The sequence below is a fragment of the Arachis stenosperma genome, chromosome 9 (genome assembly GCF_014773155.1).
Source record: "Arachis stenosperma cultivar V10309 chromosome 9, arast.V10309.gnm1.PFL2, whole genome shotgun sequence".
NCBI classification, from domain to species: domain Eukaryota; kingdom Viridiplantae; phylum Streptophyta; class Magnoliopsida; order Fabales; family Fabaceae; genus Arachis; species Arachis stenosperma.
The window spans coordinates 54,127,187-54,148,916 of NC_080385.1; the positions used below are offsets into that span (position 1 = coordinate 54,127,187).

Consider the following 21,730-nt stretch of genomic DNA (forward strand, 5'->3'; position numbering starts at 1 on the left):
AGGAGAGGGAGAGAGGTGTATGTTTCGGCCATGTAGGGTGGGTTTGGGTGGGAAAGAGATTTTGAATTTAAAGGTAGGTGAGGTTTATGGTGAAGAGAGTGATTGAGGTGATTGGTGAAGAGTGTTATGAAAAGGTGTGAGAGAGAGGGAGAAGGTAGGTGGCGATCCTGTGGGGTCCACAGATCCTGAGGTGTCAAGGATTTATCATCCCTGCACCAATTAGGCGTGTAAAACGCCTTCTGCAGCAATCCTAGCATTCAACGCCAGATTAATGCTTTTTTCTGGCGTTAGACACCAGCTCTATGCTTGTTTTGGGCGTTCAATGCCAATCTGCAGCATGTTTCTGGCGTTGAACGCCAGTTCCATGCTTGTTTCTGGCGTTTAACGCCAGCTCTCCTCAGGGTGTAATCTTGGCATTTAAACACCAGACTGTTGCTTATTTCTGGCGTTCAACGCCAGATTCATGCTCTGTTCTGGTATTGAATGCCATCCAGATGCTCCTTACTGGCGTTTAAACGCTAGTAAGCTCTTCCTCCAGGGTGTACTATTTCCTCTGCTATTTTTGATTCTGTTTTTAATTTTAGTATTTGTTTTGTGACTCCACATGATCATGAACCTAATAAAACATAAAAGAACAATAAAAATATAGATAAATAAAAATTAGGTTGCCTCCCAATAAGTGCTTCTTTAATGTCAATAGCTTGACAGTGAGCTCTCATGGAGCCTCACAAATCCTCAGAGAATTGTTGGGACATCCCAACACCAAACTTAGAGTTTGAATGTGGGGGTTCAACACCAAACTTAGAGTTTGTTGTGGCCTCCCAACACCAAACTTAGAGTTTGAGTGTGGGGGCTCTGTTTGACTCTGTATTGAGAGAAGCTTTTCATGCTTCCTCTCCAGGGTTGCAGAGGAAGATCCTTGAGCTTTAAACACCAGGTAGTCCCCATTCAATTGAAGGACTAGCTCTCCTCTGTCAACATCAATCACATCTCCTGCTGTGGCTAGGAAGGGTCTTCCAAGGATAATGGATTCATCCTTATCCTTCCTAGTGTCTAAGATTATGAAATCAGCAGGGATGTAAAAGCCTTTAACCTTTACTAACACGTCCTCTACCAATCCGTAAGCTTGTCTTATTGAGTTGTCTGCCATCTCTAATGAGAAAGTGGCAGTTTGTACCTCAAAGATTCCCAGTTTCTCCATTACAGAGAGTGGCATAAGATTTATACCTGACCCCAGGTCACACAGAGCCTTCTCAAAGGTCATGGTGCCCATGGTACAGGGTATTAAGAATTTACCAAGATCTTGTTTCTTTTGAGGTAGAGTTTGCTGAACCCATGTATCTAGTTCACTAATGAGCAAGGGAGGTGCATCACCCCAAGTCTCATTACCAAACAACTTGGCATTCAGCTTCATAATAGCTCCTAGATATTGAGTAACTGGCTCTCTAGTTACATCTTCATCCTCTTCAGTGGAAGAATAGTTTTCAGAGCTCATGAATGGCAGAAGGAGGTTTAATGGAATCTCTATGGTCTCTATATGAGCCTCAGATTCCTTTAGTTCCTCAATAGGGAACTTCTTCTTGTCTGGGAGACGTCCCATGAGGTCTTCCTCATTGGGATTCACGTCCTCCCCTTTCTCTCTAGGTTCAGCCATTTTAATTATGTCAATGGCCTTGCACTCTCTTTTCGGATTCTCTTCAGTATTGCTTGGGAGAGTGCTAGGAGGAGTTTCAGTGATTTTCTTACTCAGCTGGCCCACTTGTGCCTCTAAATTTCTAATGGAGGACCTTGTTTCACTCATGAAACTTAAAGTGGCCTTAAACAGATCAGAGACTATATTTGCTAAGCTAGAGGAGTTCTGCTTAGAATGCTTTGTCTGTTACTGAGAAGATGATGGAAAAGGCTTGCTATTGCTGAGCCTGTTTCTTCCACCATTATTAAAGCCTTGTTGAGGCTTTTGTTGATCCTTCCATGAGAAATTTGGATGATTTCTCCATGAGAAATTGTAGGTGTTCCCATAGGGTTCACCCATGTAATTTACCTCTGCCATTGCAGGGTTCTCAGGATCATAAGCTTCTTCTTCAGAAGATGCCTCTTTAGTACTTGATGCAGCGAAAATTGGTGAATTAAAAATTATTAAAATGTGTACGTTGCAAGTATAGTTCTTAACTCACCGGAAATCCACTTATCAATTTAGAAATATGTCACAGAAGTTTAAATTTTAAATACTGGGAGTATGAATCCCAGGTCGTCTCCCAATGAGTTGCAGAAAGGTGTGCTATTTTATTAATCAGATGTTTTCAAAAAAGGTTTGAGTTGAATAACAGGAAAATAATTTGATGAATTTGAACAATGTAAATAAAAGCCTTGACTGGGATTTGATTAGTTGGAATCCCTATTATAGTTGGAATGCTCTCAAGATTAATTAAAAATTAAAAGTTATTCTATTTTGTTATCCTTTACTAGGCAAAGGAAAATCAAACAGGTTGGAATGCTATGTCTGTTCACAAATTGCAACCCACTCAATTAAAAGGGATTGGTGTTAGTGATTAGAAGGCAATCCAACAGTAAACCCAATTACAATCTTTCTTTCAAGCTTTCCAACTCAATTGGTTCCTTTCAATCAACTCCCCATCAAGTTAGGGAACTACTCGCTCATTGTGAATGCAAAATTCATAACATATGAGAAGAGATTAAAGAAAGACATTGTAAATAGAAATAAAAAATAATCCAATTAAAATAAGAATAATCCTTGTATTGAATAAATCCTAATAATATTCCAATGGTAAAATTAACAAAGCAAAGGACATGGAAGAGTAAGGCCAAGTAAAGAAAACGAACTAGAATGACGAAGTCTTGATGAGGTAGTGACTCTTCTCAATATCCCAATGCAAAAGCAGTAGAAAAATAATATCCTAAGAGTACCAATTGTGTAGAGAGAAAACCTAGAGGAGGAGTAAAACTAGATCTAAAAACTCAAAACTGTGTAGAATGAATGTTGTCCTTCGTTTCTGCATGTTCTCTGGCTCTAGTCTGTTGTTCTGGGCCAAGAACTGGGTCAAAACAGGGTCCAAAACCGCTCCCAGCGAAATTTGCAGATTATGCAGATCGCGCATGTCACGCGATCGCGTCGTCCACGCGGACGCGTCACTTGTGCTTTTCCTTTCCGCGCGGTCGCGTGAGCCATGCGGCCGCGTCACCGCGATTTCTCCTCTTCCGCGCGAACGCTTGAGCCATTTGGCCGCGTCACTTCTCGCTGGTTGTCTCCTCAATTTCTTGTGTTCCTTCCATTTTTGCTAGCTTCCCTTCCAATCTCCAACTCATCCATGCCCTATAAAGCCTGAAACACTTAACACACAGATCACGGCATCGAATGGGATAAAAGAGAACTAAAATGCATAATAAAAAGTCTCTAGGAAGCAGTTTTCAACCATGTAATAATTCCAGGAAGGAAATATAAATGCATGCTAAATTAATGAATAAGTGGGTAAGGATCATGATAAAACCACATAATAATACACAATATAAACCATAAAATATTGGTTTATCAGTACTGTTGGATGCATTTTTCCATCCATTCAGAATTTGAGAAATCATGTTGACTTGTTGAGTCAATATTTTATTCTGAGCCAATATGGCATTCAGAGCATCAATTTCAAGAACTTCCTTCCTCTGAGGCATCCCATTACTCACAGAATTCCTCTCAGAAGTGTACATGAACTGGTTATTTATAACCATGTCAATGAGTTCTTGAGCTTCTGCAGGCGTTTTCTTTAGGTGAATGGATCCACCTGCAGAATGGTCCAGTGACATCTTAGAGAACTCAGATAGACCATAATAGAATATATCCAAAATGGTCCACTCTGAAAGCATGTCAGAAGGACACCTTCTGGTCATCTGCTTGTATCTTTTCCAAGCTTCATAGAGGGATTCACCATCTTTTTGTTTGAAGGTCTGAACATCCACTCTAAGCTTGCTCAACTTTTGAGGTGGAAAGAACTTAGCCAGGAAGGCCGTGACCAGCTTATCCCAAGAGTCCAGGCTATCTTTAGGTTGTGAGTCTAACCATATTCTAGCTCTGTCTCTTACAGCAAAAGGGAAAAGTATGAGCCTGTAGACTTCAGGATCTACTCCATTAGTCTTAACAGTCTCACAGATCTGCAAGAATTCAGTTAAAAACTGATAGGGATCTTCTGATGGAAGTCCATGAAACTTGTAGTTCTGTTGTATTAGAGCAACTAGTTGAGGTTTCAGCTCAAAATTGTTTGCTCCAATGGCAGGGATTGAGATGCTTCTTCCATCAAATTTGAAAGTAGGTGTAGTATAGTCACCAAGCATCCTCCTTGTGTTATTGTTGTTGTTATTATTTTCGGCTGCCATCTCCTCTTCTTTTTCGAGAATTTCTGTAAGGTTGTCTCTGGATTGTTGTAATTTAGCTTCTCTTAGTTTCCTCTTCAGAGTCCTTTCAGGTTCAGGATCTGCTTCAACAAGAATATTCTTGTCCTTGCTCCTGCTCATATGAAAAAGAAGGGAACAAAAAATAATAATAGGGATCCTCTTTACCATAGTAGAGAGATTCCTTTATGTTAGTAGAAGAAGAAAAGAATAGAAGAAGGAAAAGAGGAAAATTCGAACTCAGAGAGGAAGAGGGGGTTCGAATTTTGAGATGAAGAGAAGTGTTAGTAAATGAATAAATAAATAGAAAGAGATGAGAGGGAAGAATTTTCGATAATTAGCTAAAATAAAAGAAAAATATTAAAGTTAAAATTCAAAAATTAAGAAAAGGAATAAAATAAAAATTAAAATTTGAAATAATTAGTTAATTAAAAGAATTTTGAAAAAGAGGGAGGTAATTTTCAAAAATTAGAGAGAGGAAAGTAGTTAGGTGGTTTTTGAAAAAGATAAGAAATAGTAAAACAAACAAAAAGTCAATTAGTTAGTTGAAAAAGATTTAAAAATCAATTTTGAAAAGATAAGAAGTTAGAAAAGATTTTGAAATTAATTTTGAAAAAGATATAATTTTAAAAAAAATATATTTTGAAAAGATATGATTGAAAAAGATATTTTGGAAAAATATTTGATTTTTAAAATTAAAATTGATTACTTGACTAACAAGAAACTAAAAGATATGATTCTAGAATTTAAAGATTGAACCTTTCTTAACAAGAAAGTAACAACCTTCAAATTTTTGAATCAATCACATTAATTGTTAGTAAAGTTTTCGAAATTTTGAAATAAAGATAAGAAAAAGATTTTGGAAATAAATTTTAAAAATTTTCGAAAATATTTAAAAAATGAAAAAGATTTGATTTTTGAAAAAGATTTTGAAAAGATAGGATTCTTTTTAAATTGAAAATTTGACTTGACTTATAAGAATAGCTAAGTTTTAAAAATTTTTGACTAAGTCAACCCAAATTTTCGAAAATTATGAGCAAAATAAGGAAAAGATATTTTTTGATTTTTTTAATTTTTGAATTTTTACTGAGATGATGGCTTGGATCTGATGTGTCGTCGTACGGGGTCATGTCGGGAGCTTTGAAGTCCTTTGGAATTTTGGCTTTCATATTCTCTTTGGTGAATGGGTCTTGATCTTTGCGGGGGTTATCTTCATGACTGGATCGAGTAGTCTTGGTTTTTTAGATCGGCTTAAAGTTTTAAGAGTTTGTCCTCTAACTTTTTACGCCGCCTAGTTTCCCTTCGAAGATCTTTCTCGGCTTCTCGTTGATGCTCAGCTAATGCCAAGGCATCTTAGGCTAGTTTCACTAGCATTTTTCTGTTAGTTTTAGTTGTTTTATGCATTTTCTTGAGCTTAAAGTAACCAAGAATGGTTAAATGAACAACAAAGTAATGAATCATCCAAGCAGTATAATTTTGATGCAAATTCCATGAGTTTTAGTTATATTACTTGAATGCTATGAATGGAAGAATTCTCATGAAATTTTGCAAGACTTTGATGCAATTGTTTGGATGATTTCAGGGAAGAAGAGGCTAGGCAAAGAAGCAACAAAATCAATAAAGGAAGCTTGAAGATCACATGTGCCAAGCCATATAATGCTGAAACTAGCGTTTAACCTCCAGTTTAACCTTAAACTGGAAGTTAAACGCCAGAATAAGAAATGCACCAAAGCTGAAAGTGGCGTTTAACCTTCAGTTTAAGGTTAAACTGAAGGTTAAATGCCAGAATCATGAAAGCTGAGAAAAGAGGAAACTGGCGTTTAACCTCCAGTTTAACCTTAAACTGAAGGTTAAATGCCAGAATGAGAATGGCACCAAGGGAGCATTTCCACGTTTAACCTCCAGTTTAACCTTAAACTGGAGGTTAAACGTGTTCGAACCACATTATGCTCCAGGAAGCCATTTCCACGTTTAAGCTCCAGTTTGACCTCAAACTGGAGCTTAAACGTGTTCGACATTCACACTCCTGGGCTACCTTCTTCATTCCCACGTTTAAGCTCCAGTTTAAGGTCAAACTGGAGCTTAAACGTGTTCGGCGTTTTTACTCCTCCAGGGTTGCCTTCTCATTTCCACGTTTAAGCTCCAGTTTGACCTCAAACTGGAGCTTAAACGTGTTCGACCAGAATTTGCCTCCAGGGGTTGCAATCTTCATTACCACGTTTAAGCTTCAGTTTAACCTTAAACTGAAGCTTAAACGTGTTCGATTAATTACCCTCCTGGGTTGCTTTCTTCCAATTCCACGTTTAAGTTTCAGTTTAACCTTAAACTGAAACTTAAACTTCAACTTAAACGCCACCTTTTGAAAGGGTTTCTGGGCCAAATATATTGAAGTTTAAGTTAGCATTTGAGCACAAATATTAACTTAAACGTATTATGGTATGAAACCCAATTGAATATTATGGTTTATGGGATTGGGCCGGAAGAATTGATGAGTCTGGAACTTCAATTTGTTGAGTCTTGTGTCATTACTTGTTTATCACTAAATTTGCTCAATAAATGTTACAGAATTGGATCACAGCCTCATCAGGATTATGGATCATAAACCCAAAGCAAAAGGAAATCAAGAAAAAGCCTCAAAGCCCAAGAAACTCAACAGAAGCTCAATTTAGAAAGTGTATAAATAGGATAGAATTGAAGTTAGGAAAGACCTTTTGGGACACTTTGGAACTTTGGATCATTTTGCTATTTTTCATACTTGTAATTGAATTCAGAGCTATGACTCACTAAACCCCTTTCATTGGGTTAGGGAGCTCTATTGTAATTCAATGAATCAATAATAGTTTTTATCTTCTTCTTCAATCTTTTCTCTTGAATTTTGTTAGAAAGCTTCTCGATCTAATTCCATTGGGTAGTTGTCTTGGGAAAGAAACTACCCATAATTGGAATCCTTCGGAACCTTGGGAAAGGAATGATGGATTCATGCTAGAGAAGCTTTCTCACAGTGAATTGGATTGGGGTTTGGATGGATATTGTGACATGTAATCCTACCAAATTGTGGTTCATGAAACTGTGTGGTATAATCAGTGATCGAGCATCATCTCTTCTTATGAACATTTAAACCAAGGGATTGGGAATTTGTTTGTTTTTAGAGAGAATTGGTGAGCCAAGGGATTGGGATCCAATCATATAAGGTTGCCAAGCAAAATTCAATGAATGCATTGATTGAGGAAGGGATAAAACGTTTTGATTCGGAGATCTCAATATCTCCTGAAACCCAATGAATTCCCCATTTCTGATCTACCACTTTCTATTTACATTCTGCAAATTTCAATTCATGCAATCACCCCCATCCCTTTTAATTTCAGCAATTTAGCTTATCGCTCTTTAATTCATGCAATTTTACATTCCGCAATTCTCATCTAAATCTTGATTCCGCTCAACTAGAACATACTTCTAATCCGAATTGCTCACTCAACCAATCCTTGTGGAATTCGACCTCACTCTATTGTGAGTTTTTACTTGACGATAACCGGTGCACTTGCCGGAAGGAATTTTGCCGATCGTGCAATTTCCTAAATTGTAGCATATCAAGTTTATGCAATCAAGTTTATGGCGCCGTTGCCGGGGATTGGTTTTCGATTGACAATTCTCAAATTGGAAGTTAACTAGATTGAGCATTTTTTTTTGTTTTGATAATTTAGTTCAAGTTACTTGTTGAATTTTTAATTTCTGCACTCTATTATTTGCCTTCTTTCTTTATGCCTTTAAATTCAAGCAACTAACCCACTGACCCACTAACTATTTGAATTAATTCCTCAACTGCTCTAACCATACTCTTCCATTAACCAAGAGTATTCCACTTGTTTGTTGCATGTGGTGTGTTCTTGTATGACAGGTAGAAGAGGAGAGACATCAACTCCTCCATATACCGAACCAGAGAGGACCCTTCATAGACTTAGAAGGGAAGCAAGAGGGAAGAGAGTACTGAGAGAGGAAGAATCTGAAAGAGAATATTTGGACAACTTTGAGGAAGCTCTAGATCTCAACATGGATAGAGAATTTCACAACCATGAGAGGGCTGATGGAAACAATGCCATTCCTGAGAGGAGGGTTCTTGGTTCATACATAAACCCAACCTCTGGGAATTGTGGTAGCAGCATTCAGAAACCATCCATTCAGGCCAATAATTTTGAACTCAAACCACAGCTAATATCACTGGTGGAGAATCATTGTTCATTTGGTGGGAGTGCTAGTGAAGATCCAAACCAACATCTCACCAAATTCTTGAGAATTTGCGACACTGTGAAGTCCAATGGAGTCCAGGAAGATGCCTATAAACTGCTCTTGTTTCCATTTTCACTTAGGGACAAGGCAGCTAAGTGGCTGGAATCATTCCCAAGGGACAGCCTAACAACCTGGGATGAGGTGGAAAGCAAGTTTCTGGCACGTTTCTACCCCCCACAAAAGGTCAATAGGCTTCGATCTGAGGTTCAAACTTTTAGACAACAAGATGGTGAGACGCTTTACGAGGCATGGGAGAGGTTCAAAGAATTGACAAGGAAATGCCCACCAAACATGTTCCATGACTGGGTGCAATTGCATATTTTCTATGATGGACTTTCTTATGAATCAAGGAAGGCTGTAGACCATTCATCAAGAGGTTCATTGAACAGGAAAAAGACTGTGGAAGAAGCCATTGAAGTGATTGAGACAGTAGCTGAGAATGAGTACTACTATGCTTCAGAGAGACACAACACTAAGGGAGTCATGGAGCTGAACCATGTTGATACAATTCTAGCCCAAAACAAGGTGTTTGCCAAGCAACTAGCAGAGCTCACAAGGAAATTAGACACAAAGCAAGTGGCTGCAATACACACACAAGATCAAGAGGAAGTAAGCATTGAAGGAGGTGATTGGGAAGAGGCCAATTATGTAGGAAATCAACAAAGGCAATCATATGATCCACATTCCAACACTTACAACCCAAGATGGAAAAACCACCCAAACTTTGGGTGGGGAAACCAGCAAACCCAACCACAAAACCACAAACCTTACAACCACAACCAACATAACAATTCTGCATACCAAAACTCCAACCAAAGATCATACCAAGCCATACAAAACACCTACTCCCAACCACCATATCATGGCCAAAATAATCAACCTGCCCAACCTAATCCGAACCAACAATTTCAAGATCAATTAAACAGGATAGAAGGAATACTTGCAAACATGGGTTAGGACATAAATGAGTTGAAAAGCTTTAGGGATGATGTGAGATCTACCTTAAGGGACCATGGTGAAAAACTCAAGAGGATGGAGTCTCGAGTAGGAGAGCTATCTCAATAGACCCCCAAGTCGACTGCAGTGTTCCCTAGTGACACTGAAAAGAATCCTAAGGGGGAACAAAAGGGAGTGAGATGAGAAGAATGCAAGGCCATCACCATATTGAAGGAAGTCTCAGAAGAAGAAGGGACTAGACCATCAGAAAAGGAGCCAGAAACCTTGAAAGAAGGTGTGGAAGAAGCTAAGCAGGAAAGTGAAACTGAGCAAGCCAAGGAAATGCAAAAGGAAGGCATGCTGGGAACATACAAACCAAAAGCACCATTCCCTCAGAGGTTTGAAGGAGGTGAAAAAGGGAAAACATATTCAAGGTTCTTAGAGACATTTAAGTCTCTCCGCATTAATATTCCCTTTCTTGAGAGCCTCCAACAGATGCCTACACATATCAAGTATTTGAAGGAATTGCGCATAAAATCTTGTTATGCTACGATTTTAGGAAATTGCACGAACGGCAAAATTCCTTCCGGCAAGTGCACCGGTTATCGTCAAGTAAAAACTCACAATAGAGTGAGGTCAAATCCCACAAGGATTGGTTGAATGAGCAATTCGAATTAGAAGTTTGTTTAGTTGAGCGGAATCAACTTTTGGATGTGAATTGCATAAAGTAAATGTGGCAGGAAACGTAAATTGCAATGAATTGAAATTGCATAAACTTAAATTGCGAGAATTAAGGTGCGAGAAAGTAAATTGCTGAAAGTAAGAGGGAATTGGGGTGATTGCATGAATTGAAATTTGCAGAATGTAAATAGAAAGTGGTAGATCAGAAATGGGGAATTCATTGGGTTTTAGGAGATATTGAGATCTCCGAATCAAAACGTTTTATCCCTTCCTCAATCAATGCATTCATTGAATTTTGCTTGGCAACCTTATATGATTGGATCCCAATCCCTTGGCTCACCAATTCTCTCTAAAAACAAACAAATTCCCAATCCCTTGGTTTAAATGTTCATAAGAAGAGATGATGCTCGATCACTGATTATACCACACAGTTTCATGAACCACAATTTGGTAGGATTACATGTCACAATATCCATCCAAACCCCAATCCAATTCACTGTGAGAAAGCTTCTCTAGCATGAATCCATCATTCCTTTCCCAAGGTTCCGAAGGATTCCAATTATGGGTAGTTTCTTTCCCAAGACAACTACCCAATGGAATTAGATCGAGAAGCTTTCTAACAAAATTCAAGAGAAAAGATTGAAGAAGAAGATAAAAACTATTATTGATTCATTGAATTACAATAGAGCTCCCTAACCCAATGAAAGGGGTTTAGTGAGTCATAGCTCTGAATTCAATTACAAGTATGAAAAATAGCAAAATGATCCAAAGTTCCAAAGTGTCCCAAAAGGTCTTTCCTAACTTCAATTCTATCCTATTTATACACTTTCTAAATTGAGCTTCTGTTGAGTTTCTTGGGCTTTGAGGCTTTTTCTTGATTTCCTTTTGCTTTGGGTTTATGATCCATAATCCTGATGAGGCTGTGATCCAATTCTGTAACATTCATTGAGCAAATTTAGTGATAAACAAGTAATGACACAAGACTCAACAAATTGAAGTTCCAGACTCATCAATTCTTCCGGCCCAATCCCATAAACCATAATATTCAATTGGGTTTCATACCATAATACGTTTAAGTTAATATTTGTGCTCAAATGCTAACTTAAACTTCAATATATTTGGCCCAGAAACCCTTTCAAAAGGTGGCGTTTAAGTTGAAGTTTAAGTTTCAGTTTAAGGTTAAACTGAAACTTAAACGTGGAATTGGAAGAAAGCAACCCAGGAGGGTAATTAATCGAACACGTTTAAGCTTCAGTTTAAGGTTAAACTGAAGCTTAAACGTGGTAATGAAGATTGCAACCCCTGGAGGCAAATTCTGGTCGAACACGTTTAAGCTCCAGTTTGAGGTCAAACTGGAGCTTAAACGTGGAAATGAGAAGGCAACCCTGGAGGAGTAAAAACGCCGAACACGTTTAAGCTCCAGTTTGACCTTAAACTGGAGCTTAAACGTGGGAATGAAGAAGGTAGCCCAGGAGTGTGAATGTCGAACACGTTTAAGCTCCAGTTTGAGGTCAAACTGGAGCTTAAACGTGGAAATGGCTTCCTGGAGCATAATGTGGTTCGAACACGTTTAACCTCCAGTTTAAGATTAAACTGGAGGTTAAACGTGGAAATGCTCCCTTGGTGCCATTCTCATTCTGGCATTTAACCTTCAGTTTAAGGTTAAACTGGAGGTTAAACGCCAGTTTCCTCTTTTCTCAGCTTTCATGATTCTGGCATTTAACCTTCAGTTTAACCTTAAACTGAAGGTTAAACGCCACTTTCAGCTTTGGTGCATTTCTTATTCTGGCGTTTAACTTCCAGTTTAAGGTTAAACTGGAGGTTAAACGCCAGTTTCAGCATTATATGGCTTGGCACATGTGATCTTCAAGCTTCCTTTATTGATTTTGTTGCTTCTTTGCCTAGCCTCTTCTTCCCTGAAATCATCCAAACAATTGCATCAAAGTCTTGCAAAATTTCATGAGAATTCTTCCATTCATAGCATTCAAGTAATATAACTAAAACTCATGGAATTTGCATCAAAATTATACTGCTTGGATGATTCATTACTTTGTTGTTCATTTAACCATTCTTGGTTACTTTAAGCTCAAGAAAATGCATAAAACAACTAAAACTAACAGAAAAATGCTAGTGAAACTAGCCTAAGATGCCTTGGCATCACAACACCAAACTTAATACTTGCTTGTCCCTAAGAAAGTCCTGAGATATTTGAGAAGAAAGTATTAAACAGAAAGCAATGACATTGGCTATATTAGTAAGCATTTGAAGTTCATCAGAAGGGTTTTATGCGGAAAGTTGCAGCATCTCTTTTTCATTCTTATCAGGTAGGATTATCACTTTTCCATTGCATCCATCAAACACTGCTATGGCCTCTTGTTATTCTTATGTCCTTGGCACTTTTGCCTTTCTTTGTTTTTCTTTTTCTTAGAGCTCCTTTGCTCCTTGTTTGCTCAGTGTCATGTGTTGCACAAGCCTTTGGCATTTTCTTTTTCTTATCAGTGCACTACACATATCCACTACAGGCATTTTAGTTCACATTTCTTCCTAAGACATTGGTGCCCAGCACCTCTTTGTGTGACTAAATGTTTTGTAGCTAGGTTGCTCTTGATAATGGACTTTTGGTTGATAATCCCGGGTTAGTTAACCCAAGTTATCAAGTGTTGAAACACTCCACAGAACCTATTCATCCAAGCAGATCCTAGTACATAAACACCACAGGCATATGTCTCAAAAGTTCAAACCATTGGTGCCTAGCTTTATTTTCTTAATTCTTTTGCTGTTTGGTTGCCCTGTTTCAGTGGCTTTTCTTCTTCTTTTTCTTTCTTTTTCATGGCCAAAGACATTTATTCATCAAGATCCATAGACAGTATTCAACTTCTACACAGAAAATGATAATTCTACACTCAATTCCAGTGAGCTAACTAAACAATCAAGCATGCATACCACCACTTGATTCTACTTGATTTGTCACTAATTGAGCCAAGTTACTTTTGTTCAAACTTTTCTTTTTAATTTTTGGAAACAGAACAAGCATGGCAAGCATTTGTTTAAGAAGGGTGAGTTATATCCAAACATCTAGGCATTCACTTTATTCAAAGCAGTAAACAGACAAACATACTAAAACTTCACATTAAAACTTAAATGACTTATAATGAAAGAAAGCTCATAAAGACAATTCACACTATCATTTGATTATCAAGGAACGAGACCACCTCTTATTTATTGCTTGGTTCTTCTTGATTCTTGGGATCCTGCTTCTTCTTGCTTCTTACCTCTTTTTGACCACTTGTACTTCCTTTGTCTTTTCTTATGAGCTTTTTCCAGAATCCAGCCTTTTTCATTGTTTCTTCCACTCCTTTTTCTAAGACCATTGCCTTATTTATTTCTCCTTCTTTTCTCCCTTTGAAATACTCATCAAAAGCTGGGAATGCTGGGTCCATCTTGTGTAGATGTTCCCCTATGTAGTTAAGCTTGATCTGAGAGCTGATGTTGTAATCAGCTTGAACTGAGTATCTTGCATTCTGCAAAGTGGTGGCTTCCTTGATTGCAAAGATAATGGCATCTTGGTGTTGGCATATGTGGCTGAGGGATTCCTGTAATTGTAAATTCTGTTCCCTTTGCAGATCTAGGAATCTTGATTCAAAGTTCCTTTGCATATTCATCATTTTTAGGTGAAAGTCCTCTTGTCTCTCCTGAGATCTCATGTATTGTTGAGACATTCCATCCATGATTTCCTGCATTCTGCTCATATCCATGGGGTCTCTGGGAACTTGTTGCCTTCTTTCTGGAATTGCTTGCTCTTCTTGCTCTTCTTCTCCTTCTTCTCCTTCTTGCTCTGCTTCTTGCTCTGCTTCTGCTTGTTGCCCTTCTTCATTTCTTCTTTTTGTATGTCTTGGAGCAACTGGGCCAAGAGTCATTCTGTACGCAGTTATGGCCATTCCAGGATATAGCCAATTGGGTCTTTCATCTTCAAGTGGTACTTGGGCATCAATGCATAGTCTAATGATGGTGCTAGGGAAGTGGAGCCAGGAGTCATGGTCACTTTTCTCACTAAACTCTTGTATCTGTTCGGCAATGAGTTTATGAACTTTGATCTCCCCTCCCACCATAATGCAATGTAGCAAGATGGCTCTTTTAGGAACTATTTCTGAAGTGTTTGCAGTGGGTAGGATGGATCTCCTAACTATTGCATACCACCCTTTAGCTTCAGGTGTTAGATCTCCCCTTCTCAAGACTCTTGGAACCCCTTTTGTTTTTCTCACCCATTCAGCTCTGATGGCACAAAGGTCTTCAGCAATAGTCGAATAGTCAGGTTCTCCCATCATCCTTTCCTCATAACTTGCTTGGCTGAAACGTATGTTTTTCAGGCCAAGAGTTTTCATGATTGCTTTGGGGCTGAAGTCAACTTCGACCCCTCTCACATAGCTTTTGTATGTGGGTTCCTCGGTTGTATCCTCCCTCACTGCATTTGCATAAAACTCCTTCACCAGGTTGATGTTGATTTTAGTGATTGGCTTAGTCAAGAGCTCCCACCTCCTCTTTTTGATCTTCTCCCAAATACCTGGAAACTCATCCTTTTCAAGGTCAAAGGGAACCTCAGCTAGTACCCTTTTAGGTCTCATCCATTCGGCTTGAATCTCATGGAAAACTGATTTGTATTTCCATGCATTAAATTCCCTTTCCTCCTCCATTGGCTCCTTATCTTTTCTTCTTTTGTGGCTAGATGAGGCTGCCATTGGTTCCTTAGTTTTGGCAAGTGTCAAGCTAAAGTGAACAAGGTGAAGTAAGAAAGTGTTGTTAGAAGTGTGGTGAGGTTGTTTTCGGCAAGAGATGGTTATGATATGATGAACGAAAATGTGCAAGAAGGAGAATTGGTGGTGTGGAACTCGTTCCCCAAGTGGTTCTTTATAATGCATGTACTTGAGAAATGGACGGCTAGGGTGAATTGTGAAGTATGGCTTGATGGTAAATATATGAGTTAGGGAAAAGGACGAATTGCTTTTCACTTTCTTGGAAGTATTCTGGGTGCATTAGGTTGTACATGTAGCTATCTTTTCATGCAGAACTTCCTTTTCCCATGTGTTAGTTTCAAAGGCTTTTGAACTTCCTTTTTGACCAAGAACCGTACCTCCCCCTTTGTCTTCTTCCTCCATTCTTATCTTTCCTTTTGTACCTGCACAAACAAACAAATTTGCTATTATTTTTCGGTCCATGTGAATAATGAATAGTACTTGCACATGTTTTTCATTCTTTTTGAATTGTAAATCAATGATTGTCTTTCTGTGCTTATAGTCGTGACCTTTGTATGTATGCACACTTATTACTGGACACCAAACTTAGTGTTTGGTAATGTCTTCTGATGATATGAAATCCATGTTGGTTATCCTTAATAATTGTGCATAATTCTAATGAATCACAGTCACTTTGGCTCTTTGATCCTAAACAATTTTACTACCTAAAGTAATTGAAATCAAAGTATTAAAACGTGCACATGGTATACTTGTCATGAATTTCTAATCCAAAGGAACTTCTTGCTTTTCATTAACTGTGTTCAAAATGAACACCAAACTTAGTGTTTGGTTGTGCACCTTGAAAGAAAGATTGAATATAATTTGAATAAGATTTGGGGTGCCTTTAGGCACACCAAACTTAAAGACCAATTGTATTTTACATGCAATGTTTAGTGCACCTTATCAACAGTTGTCCTGAGGATTCAAGTTCATGCATAAGAGACCATGCTTTATTAGATGCAAGCAAAACAAATAAGAGTAAGGATACTAAAACATGGGTTGCCTCCCATGAAGCGCTTCTTTAACGTCACTAGCTTGACGGTTGTCCCTTGTTAGGGTGGATTGTAGTGCTTGATGTCCTCTCCTCTCACTATGGAAACATCCCCATTTGATTCCTTCATGATTTCCAAATGTTCCATAGAAAGAACTTTCCTGATTGTGAACACTTGAGGGAGCTGAGAAGGAATGGGTTTGAGGCCAGGTGGGATTCGCAAATAATGACTTGATATCACTTTATCTCCCGGAGAGAAACCTTCAGTGGGAATTTTCTTGTTTCTCCACCCTCTTGGCAATTTCTTTACAATTCTTCCCTCTTTCTTGAGGATTTCTTCATTGACCCTTATGGAAGGAGGGTCCTTCTGAGCTGTTTCTATTGATTCTTGTGGCTTCAACTCTTGTAATTCTCGTTTGCCTTCAAAGGATTGTTTTAGAGTTTCAGCTGCTGAATTGCTTTCCTCCAAACACAAATTGCTATTATCCTCCTTAGGCTTTTCAGGTTCTGGTTCAGGCTCAGATGCAGGTTTAAAAACATGGAAAATGAGATGTTCATCATGTACTCTCAAAATTAGCTCTCCTTGTTCTATATCTATGAGCGCTCTAGCAGTGGCTAGAAATGGCCTTCCCAGAATGATAGGGTGTAGGTAGCTTTCCTCCATGTCCAAAATGACAAAGTCTGTGGGGAAAAAATAATTTCCCACTTTCACCAGCACATTCTCAACTACCCCTTCAGTTTGTTTTTGAGTTTTGTCAGCCAGTTGTATGATTACATCAGTGGATCTCACCTCATTCAGTTGTAGCCTCCTCATAAGAGTCAGAGGCATCACATTTATGCTAGCTCCTAGATCACAGAGTCCTCTGTCAATTTTTGTTTCCCCTATGATGCAGGGGATATGAAAACTTCCTGGGTCTGTTTTCTTGGAGACCATATCCTTCTTGATGAGTGCACTGCATTCTTTGTTCATTATTACAGTTTGTCCTCCCTTCAAAACTCTTTTCTTGCTCAGCAATTCCTTCAAATACTTGATATGTGTAGGCATCTGTTGGAGGCTCTCAAGAAAGGGAATATTGATGCGGAGAGACTTAAATGTCTCTAAGAACCTTGAATATGTTTTCCCTTTTTCACCTCCTTCAAACCTCTGAGGGAATGGTGCTTTTGGTTTGTATGTTCCCAGCATGCCTTCCTTTTGCATTTCCTTGGCTTGCTCAGTTTCACTTTCCTGCTTAGCTTCTTCCACACCTTCTTTCAAGATTTCTGGCTCCTTTTCTGATGGTCTGGTCCCTTCTTCTTCTGAGACTTCCTTCAATATGGTGATGGCCTTGCATTCTTCCCATCTCACTCCCTTTTGTTCCCCTTAGGATTCTTTTCAGTGTCACTAGGGAACACTGCAGTCGACTTGGGGGTCTGTTGAGATAGCTCTCCTACTCGAGACTCCATCCTCTTGAGTTTTTCACCATGGTCTCTTAAGGTAGATCTCACATCATCCCTAAAGCTTTTCAACTCATTTATGTCCTGACCCATGTTTGCAAGTATTCCTTCTATCCTGTTTAATTGATCTTGAAATTGTTGGTTCGGATTAGGTTGGGCAGGTTGATTATTTTGGCCATGATATGGTGGTTGGGAGTAGGTGTTTTGTGTGGCTTGGTATGATCTTTGGTTGGAGTTTTAGTATGTGGAATTGTTATGTTGGTTGTGGTTGTAAGGTTTGTGGTTTTGTGGTTGGGTTTGCTGGTTTCCCCACCCAAAGTTTGGGTGGTTTTTCCATCCTGGGTTGTAAGTATTGGAATGTGGATCATATGATTGCCTTTGTTGATTTCCTACATAATTGGCCTCTTCCCAATCACCTCCTTCAATGCTTACTTCCTCTTGATCTTGTGTGTGTATTGCAACCACTTGCTTTGTGTCTAATTTCCTTGTGAGCTCTGCTAGTTGCTTGGCAAACACCTTGTTTTGGGCTAGAATTGTATCAACATGGTTCAGCTCCATGACTCCCTTAGTGTTGTGTCTCTCTGAAGCATAGTAGTACTCATTCTCAGCTACTGTCTCAATCACTTCAATGGCTTCTTCCACAGTCTTTTTCCTGTTCAATGAACCTCCTGATGAATGGTCTACAGCCTTCCTTGATTCATAAGAAAGTCCATCATAGAAAATATGCAATTGCACCCAGTCAGGGAACATGTTTGGTGGGCATTTCCTTGTCAATTCTTTGAACCTCTCCCATGCCTCGTAGAGCGTCTCACCATCTTGTTGTCTAAAAGTTTGAACCTCAGATCGAAGCCTATTGACCTTTTGTGGGGGGTAGAAACGTGACAGAAACTTGCTTTCCACCTCATCCCAGGTTGTTAGGCTGTCCCTTGGGAATGATTCCAGCCACTTAGCTGCCTTGTCCCTAAGTGAAAATGGAAACAAGAGCAGTTTATAGGCATCTTCCTGGACTCCATTGGACTTCACAGTGTCACAAATTCTCAGGAATTTGGTGAGATGTTGGTTTGGATCTTCACTAGCACTCCCACCAAATGAACAATGATTCTCCACCAGTGATATTAGCTGTGGTTTGAGTTCAAAATTGTTGGCCTGAATAGGTGGTTTCTGAATGCTGCTACCACAATTCCCAGAGGTTGGGTTTATGTATGAACCAAGAACCCTCCTCTCAGGAATGGCATTGTTTCCATCAGCCCTCTCATGGTTGTGAAATTCTCTATCCATGTTGAGATCTAGAGCTTCCTCAAAGTTGTCCTTAGATTCTCCTTCAGATTCTTCCTCTCTCAGTACTCTCTTCCCTCTTGCTTCCCTTCTAAGTCTATGAAGGGTCCTCTCTGGTTCGGTATATGGAGGAGTTGATGTCTCTCCTCTTCTACCTGTCATACAAGAACACACCACATGCAACAAACAAGTGGAATACTCTTGGTTAATGGAAGAGTATGGTTAGAGCAGTTGAGGAATTAATTCAAATAGTTAGTGGGTCAATGGGTTAGTTGCTTGAATTTAAAGGCATAAAGAAAGAAGGCAAATAACAGAGTGCAGAAATTAAAAATTCAACAAGTAACTTGAACTAAATTATCAAAACAAAAAAAATGCTCAATCTAGTTAACTTCCAATTTGAGAATTGTCAATCGAAGACCAATCCCCGGCAACGGCGCCATAAACTTGATTGCGCATAAACTTGTTATGCTACGATTTTAGGAAATTTCACGAACGGCAAAATTCCTTCCGGCAAGTGCACCGGTTATCGTCAAGTAAAAACTCACAATAGAGTGAGGTCGAATCCCACAAGGATTGGTTGAATGAGCAATTCGAATTAGAAGTTTGTTTAGTTGAGCGGAATCAACTTTTGGATGTGAATTGCATAAAGTAAATGTGGCAGGAAACGTAAATTGCAAGGAATTGATATTGCATAAACTTAAATTGCGAGAATTAAGGTGCGAGAAAGTAAATTGCTGAAAGTAAGAGGGAATTGGGGTGATTGCATGAATTGAAATTTGCAGAATGTAAATAGAAAGTGGTAGATCAGAAATGGGGAATTCATTGGGTTTCAAGAGATATTGAGATCTCCGAATCAAAACGTTTTATCCCTTCCTCAATCAATGCATTCATTGAATTTTGCTTGGCAACCTTATATGATTGGATCCCAATCTCTTGGCTCACCAATTCTCTCTAAAAACAAACAAATTCCCAATCCCTTGGTTTAAATGTTCATAAGAAGAGATGATGCTCGATCACTGATTATACCACACAGTTTCATGAACCACAATTTGGTAGGATTACATGTCACAATATCCATCCAAACCCCAATCCAATTCACTGTGAGAAAGCTTCTCTAGCATGAATCCATCATTCCTTTCCCAAGGTTCCGAAGGATTCCAATTATGGGTAGTTTCTTTCCCAAGACAACTACCCAATGGAATTAGATCGAGAAGCTTTCTAACAAAATTCAAGAGAAAAGATTGAAGAAGAAGATAAAAACTATTATTGATTCATTGAATTACAATAGAGCTCCCTAACCCAATGAAAGGGGTTTAGTGAGTCATAGCTCTGAATTCAATTACAAGTATGAAAAATAGCAAAATGATCCAAAGTTCCAAAGTGTCCCAAAAGGTCTTTCCTAACTTCAATTCTATCCTATTTATACACTTTCTAAATTGAGCTTCTGTTGAGTTTCTTGGGCTTTGAGGCTTTTTCTTGATTTCCTTTTGCTTTGGGTTTATGATCCATAATCCTGATGAGGCTGTGATCCAATTTTGTAACATTCATTGAGCAAATTTAGTGATAAACAAGTAATGACACAAGACTCAACAAATTGAAGTTCCAGACTCATCAATTCTTCCGGCCCAATCCCATAAACCATAATATTCAATTGGGTTTCATACCATAATACGTTTAAGTTACTATTTGTGCTCAAATGTTAAATTAAACTTCAATATATTTGGCCCAGAAACCCTTTCAAAAGGTGGCGTTTAAGTTGAAGTTTAAGTTTCAGTTTAAGGTTAAGCTGAAACTTAAACGTGGAATTGGAAGAAAGCAACCCAGGAGGGTAATTAATCGAACACGTTTAAGCTTCAGTTTAAGGTTAAACTGAAGATTAAACGTGGTAATGAAGATTGCAACCCTTGGAGGCAAATTCTGTTCGAACACGTTTAAGCTCCAGTTTGAGGTCAAACTGGAGCTTAAACGTGGAAATGAGAAGGCAACCCTGGAGGAGTAAAAACGCCGAACACGTTTAAGCTCCAGTTTGACCTTAAACTGGAGCTTAAACGTGGGAATGAAGAAGGTAGCCCAGGAGTGTGAATGTCGAACACGTTTAAGCTCCAGTTTGAAGTCAAACTGGAGCTTAAACGTGGAAATGGCTTCCTGGAGCATAATGTGGTTCGAACACGTTTAACCTCCAGTTTAAGGTTAAACTGGAGGTTAAACGTGGAAATGCTCCCTTGGTGCCATTCTCATTCTGGCGTTTAACCTTCAGTTTAAGGTTAAACTGGAGGTTAAACGCCAGTTTCCTCTTTTCTCAGCTTTCATGATTCTGGCGTTTAACCTTCAGTTTAACCTTAAACTGAAGGTTAAACGCTACTTTCAGCTTTGGTGCATTTCTTATTCTGGCGTTTAACTTCCAGTTTAAGGTTAAACTGGAGGTTAAACGCCAGTTTCAGCATTATATGGCTTGGCACATGTGATCTTCAAGCTTCCTTTATTGATTTTGTTGCTTCTTTGCCTAGCCTCTTCTTCCCTGAAATCATCCAAACAATTGCATCAAAGTCTTGCAAAATTTCATGAGAATTCTTCCATTCATAGCATTCAAGTAATATAACTAAAACTCATGGAATTTGCATCAAAATTATACTGCTTGGATGATTCATTACTTTGTTGTTCATTTAACCATTCTTGGTTACTTTAAGCTCAAGAAAATGCATAAAACAACTAAAACTAACAGAAAAATGCTAGTGAAACTAGCCTAAGATGCCTTGGCATCACAACACCAAACTTAATACTTGCTTGTCCCTAAGAAAGTCCTGAGATATTTGAGAAGAAAGTATTAAACAGAAAGCAATGACATTGGCTATATTAGTAAGCATTTGAAGTTCATCAGAAGGGTTTTATGCGGAAAGTTGCAGCATCTCTTTTTCATTCTTATCAGGTAGGATTATCACTTTTC

The 21,730-nt window shown here is 38.7% G+C and overlaps 2 non-coding genes across 2 annotated transcripts; one reads left to right on the plus strand and one right to left on the minus strand.

The window, feature by feature from the left end:
* Positions 1-8,868: 8,868 nt before the first annotated feature.
* Positions 8,869-8,972, minus strand: LOC130952110 (small nucleolar RNA R71). Its single transcript, XR_009074291.1, has one exon. It is a non-coding gene; the product is annotated as a small nucleolar RNA R71 (small nucleolar RNA).
* Positions 8,973-18,259: 9,287 nt separating this feature from the next.
* LOC130952174 (small nucleolar RNA R71) lies at positions 18,260-18,363 on the plus strand. The gene has a single exon (XR_009074355.1). It is a non-coding gene; the product is annotated as a small nucleolar RNA R71 (small nucleolar RNA).
* Positions 18,364-21,730: the final 3,367 nt, after the last annotated feature.